We start from the raw sequence: 6,000 nt of genomic DNA, 5'->3' as shown, positions 1-6,000 counted from the left end.
ACTCTACCGAGCATCCGTGTCATCAAATATATGATAATACTATCCCAATTAGCAACTAAATGTTGGTGGAATATAGCAGACAAGGGATGCTATGAGTCAGGGTATTAACCCCTCTGGAGCAACTGTGAGACCAGATGGTAAGTGTATATATATATGTACAAGTCAGCGACCAGTTGAAGGAATAAATATCCGGCTATCCTGCTATATTTAATATCACTAGGCACTTCAATGAAAAATTAAAGGTGTGTTAAAATACATGTGCTTAGGTGATAGAGCTGACACATGCAGTGTTGATGATGGTGAATTCACGATGAAATTAACACACACAGCAATATTGAAGTGAGCTCACAGTATAAGTTCTGTGAAACACCTATCATAGAAAGCAGGAAACGCAGGCTCACTGACTGTAGAAATAGATGACTAACTGCTAGGGTCTACACAGATAGAACCAGGAGACTGCAGACACTACATTAAAACAGCTCCAAGTAGGAGACTGACAACATTGCGCGTCCAACGCGCGTTTCCCTCCAGCAAAGGAGCTTTTTCAGGGACAAATTTTCCTGGGGGAAAGAGGGCTGAACCCTTTTATACCCTTGTAGTGCCTTGATTGCAAAATCAATAGCTATCAGCTGTTGCACATGCGCACTGAGCTCACGCCCAAACTAACTCAATAAACTGCTCAAATGCTACTGAAATGCAATCTCTATGGAATCCTTGTCATTGTACCTTTTATTGTGCCTGATTTGCATGTTTTCGGGTCGTTTGCAGAGCTTCTAAGGTAATAAACAATCGCGACGCTTATAATGTCAACTGCGCATGCGCGGGGACTTAGAAACTATTTCCATCTTGGCCCGTGCGTATTGCGCATGTGCGGAGACTAAGAAATTATTTCCATTTAGGCCCGATCGTATTGCGCATGCGCGGGGACTTAGAAATTATTTCAATTTAAGACCGTTCGTGTTGCGCATGCGCGGTGACTTAGAAATTCTTGGCGATTTCTGCCCGTTCGTGTTGCGCATGCGGTCCTCTAGATGGGTAAATGGTTTATACAGTACAACCAAGAAGGAATTAGTTTAGTTGTAATGCCAATGCCTTTTTGAACTGGATGATCTTGTTCAATTTAGTGTTCACTCCATGTGACTTTAGACATGCTTTTTTCTTTAATTTCTATGTTATTAGATGGGTGGCTCAATAAAGAAGCTTATTATGTCTGAAAGAATAAGATCTGCCCTTCATACACTTCAGAACTATGTTAGAAAAAAAATATTATAAACATTTTTCATGTGTCTCTATAGTGCTTGTGAGTATGAATTGAAACAATGAAAGAAATATTTACATTCCACTCACTGTACTGCTAAGTGCAATGATCCAGAGGCCAGATACAACAACTAAAATATGTTTTGTAAGACCAAGCTATACTGCAGGTTGAAATTTCACCTTGGGCTTTAATACAAAGACAGAATTGCACCTTTGCGCAAGTGATGTTATTTTGGAACCTCATGGGGATAAAACTTAAAATTTGAATGTGCAACACGATTTGATACATTTTATTTCCTTCTCTCTTCTTTATATTGCTCTTACCGAGTCTCTTTTCTCTTGTCCCCTCTGTCACTCTCTCAGATCCAGTGTCAGTAGCTGCAAATTCCCCATTACCTCACTTTGGCAACGATGTGTTTAAGGATCAATTCTTGCTTTTAAAGGTTGATCTGTAGATTCAATTGCTGCCAAACAAATTACAGTATCTAAGTCATTACTAAAATAATGTAACACTGCTCATTAACTACCATCTGAATACTATATTAATTTTAATGAGCTCATTTACATCCTAATTTGTTAACAATATGGCATTTTTGCCATGTAAGAAAGTAACACATTTTAATTTACCAACTGCCAAGATTTTGTGGAATCTGTGTGTAATGTGTTTGCTCAGTAAGACTTGTTCTCACATCTTTCCTTTAGACACTGTGTCAAACAAAGTTATTTGGGCTATCAAAGAATAACATTGTGATGTCTAACCTAAGTATGCTGTGCATGCTGTTTGCAAAAGTGTTATACAGTCCATTTTGCCTAAATATTTACAAAAGTAACCCCATACTTTCCTTGCTGATTGGTGTGCCACTTTTAGATGTTCACCCTCTTGCATATAGAGCAGAGGAACTGACACATATATACTTGTAGCATCTACATATAGAAATTGTAAACATGCATACAGTGTAAGTCAGGGGTGAGCAAACTTCCCCTGTGTGTACCCGCCTCCTCTCTTCTGCGGCTCGCGCTCCCCCCTCCCCCTCGGCTCTGCCCCTGCGTCAAATTATGCGTGGGGTCATGTGACATCATGATGCCATAGTAACGTTACGTCACTCTCACTCCGCAGTGTCATTTGATGCCGGGTTACAATGATGATGTGTCGCTGGAAAGTAAGGAAATTATGTTATAGAGGCCTTGCGCAGTCCTTCAGCATTTCATTTTTTATGCCTTGGGAGAGAGTGCAGGACCTCTATAACTGCCGTGCTCCCCCCCTGCCATTTCTGCTCTGTTCTTCATAACATCTTGTATTGTAGCTTGCAATGTATAGAGTGTAAAACAAGAATGAAAGGAGAAGAATGCTAAGACACATTTTCTTCCTTTAAAATCTTTATGGATATTACAGTGGATTGTGAGCTGAATTAGAAATAGGTCTACAGTGACTAAAGGGATACTGTAGGTTGCCATAAAGCATATTCATCAAAACTCGCCAAGTCAAAATATCACTTTTGTTCAATCTCACTGCCCACAATTTTCAATTTCTCCCAGAATCTGAAGAGGAGATTAAAAAACTACTCATCAAATTAAAACTAAGCAGCCAATGTGGACCTGATCTACTGAAATCTAAGTTCCTAAGACTTGATACCCCAGCCATTGCCAAAAATCTTGCCTCTCTAATCAACTGTATTCTGTCAGCAGGCCATATTCCTAAGACCTTCTACCAATACTAACCAAACTCATGGAAACATGTGTTCACTCCCAATTACTATACATTACTATACCAAGACAAATGTCCCTAGCCAATTCCAACAGGGCTTTCACCCCAAGCACTCCACGGTAACTACACCCTGAAAGTTTGCAATGAGATCCAGTGTGGAATAGAACTGGGACAATATACTGGTGCAATATTCCTGAATTTTACAAAGGCTTTTTATACTGTTGATTATGTTATCTTGCTAAACAAACTCCAGTGATCTGGAATAGGGAAGCATGCTTTAAACTAGTTTTATTCCTACCTATCAGGTAGATCCCAACATGTGTCTATCTCAGGCACTATGTACAACCCTTTGGATATCATCTGCAGTGTCCCGCAAGGCTCTGTTCTGGGGCCCTTACGCTTTGTGTTCATCAATGATCTTCCTACAGCTTGTAAGGGAACTTCAATACACATGTATGCGGATGACACAATCTTATATGCACACAGACCTAGCCTTTCCGACCTTGGACACGTACTTCAATCTGACTTTTTGAGACTTGAAAATTGTATTTACCAAAACAAACTATTTTTAAACCCTGACAAACTGTACTGTAAAAATGGTAACTGGGACCAAGACACCATTTCTAAAACTACCAATGAATGAACTCCAGATCAGAACCAAGTCTAATACCATCCTAGCCCCTGTTACTAGTTTCAAATATTTGAGCATATGGTTTGACTCCTATTTAACATTTGGGTTGCACATTAATACCCTGACATCCAAAACCTATGCCAAACTAGGTGTACTTTAATTGAACAAATTGTCCCTAAGTCTGCTGGTCAGAAAGAGCATCACATAGCAGATGCTAATGCCAATTATAGACTATGGGACATAGTATATGGCACGGCACCCCAAACTCACCTTAGCAAACTTTATACCCTCTACAATTCAATATGCTGTTTTGTCCTCTAATGCAACTACAACACACATCACTGTGAAATGCTCAAAGAACTAGATTGGTCATCGCTTGAGTCAAGGCACAAAGTTCATTGTTCCTGTCTTGTCTTCAAATACTTTCTGGGCAAGCTACCTGCCGGAAGTAAAAAGTGGAACAATTTGCGCTACTAATTATAAGTAATGTGAATAAAAAATAACCTTGAACCAACCATAAAATAATGTGTGATTACTCAATGTAACCTATAATCAGGCATATCCCTGAAGAAGTTTGTAATGAAACGCGTAGGACTTGTATTTCTCCAAGGGGTATATACCTCTATCTATATATGCTAGCACATCTACAAGCGGCTGGAGCCAGTGGGACTTTGTTTATACTTTTTGCAAGCTACCTGCCTTTCTGAACAAGCTCTTCACCCCTACCACATGCAGCACTTATCATCTGAGATCTGACTCCAAAAGACTGTTCATGGTCCAAAGGTTCAACAAAGTATCCTGCTGCTCCTCCCTCTCTTACCGTGCTCCCCACAATCTAACAGATTGGATCAATCTAACAGAGACTCTGACAGCTGCCACCAGTCTAAATTCTTTCAAAACTAAAGCTGTCTCACATTTTAACCTGGTCTGTAACTGTTACATGCAGATTCATCGGCCGTTATTCGAACAAATCACGGCGCCGTTTTCGTGTGCGCTGCTGTACTCCACGCAGGCATTAATGCCGCTAATCACCCCAGGCAAACGTGTTTATAGCGGTTGCTTTGTTTGAATTTCATGGATTGTGTGCAATTAAATGAATGAATTGTAATGTGTACAGTATTGTGCTACTGTGCTACTGTGTCAATTTCAGGTGTTTAAAAGCCAGAACACTAAAATGACATTTTCTGCACTCGCCTGCACTCGCGTCTTAGGGTGGTACGGTTGGAAGAAATCCCGTGCTACCATATAGGTATTCCGAGGTATACACCTCGTGAAGTGTTTCAATAACGGCCGCTGCATCTGTATGCCGATAACATGTATTATCTTTAACTGTGCATGCAATGTCTTGTATATAATGTATAACCCTGTTCACTTAATGTAACTATGTATTTGTTACCATGTATTTGTCATCATAACTCAGTGCCCAGGACATACATGAAAATGAGAGGTAACTCAATATATTACTTCCTGGTAAAACATTTTATAAATACATTTTTTAAATCATTAATTTGGAACATTTATACAGTAATCAGTGTAAGTGACAATGGTTTATTTTGTAATTTCAGGGGTTCATAAGGAAGTTTATAGAAGGGTCTAAAATTAAAATTTGCAGCACGGTCCAATCCTGTTTATATTATTCCAGGTTTTGTGCATAGTTGAAAGATTACTACAGTACAATATATGAATGTTTAATTAAGCAGGAGGGATAACTGTGTTGTGTCAGACACCTGTAACATTATTGTAAACATGATATTAACATTTCTAATGTTGCAAGGTCATCACATCTTTCCTTCAGAGATTAATATAATTGCAATCAATTCAGATTTTGTAATAATATCAATTAATCTTGCATTTTGAAAGTGCTTTATACATTCCTATACATCATTCTAACATATTTCTGTGTGCTTATTTTATGCATCCCGATTAAAATATTGTGGATGTTTCTTATTTCATGGACATTTAGCGTTTCCACATGCCCTCATAAAGTTCATAATTGTAATGTATCACTTTATCAGTGAGATACCCACCAGAAAAATAATAGTATTTTTTTTTACAAACAGGTTTTAATAAATTTGTTTAACATTTGTTGCATATCTAATCGTACATATTTAATATTAGTGATACTGTACTTACCAATGTTAGAACAGTATCACTACTATTAATTAATAGTATATTAGAAAAAAAATAGTTCATTTTGTGTGGAGCACTTTTGTGTTGATTCTTTTCAACAGCTACTGCAAATGGTCTACACCACCGTGCTATTGTTCTCAATACAGATGAGAAAAGTGCAATTTCTTATTTGATTCATGCTATTAATTTGCATATACATGTAAACAAATCCATCTGTTTATATTGCATCTGTAACATTGGATTCTGTAGACAGGAAACCAGTGTTGATAAAGCAAAA

Source organism: Ascaphus truei, chromosome 3, assembly GCF_040206685.1.
Source record: "Ascaphus truei isolate aAscTru1 chromosome 3, aAscTru1.hap1, whole genome shotgun sequence".
In the NCBI taxonomy this organism is placed as follows: Eukaryota; Metazoa; Chordata; class Amphibia; order Anura; family Ascaphidae; genus Ascaphus; species Ascaphus truei.
This window is presented reverse-complemented; position numbering follows the sequence as displayed.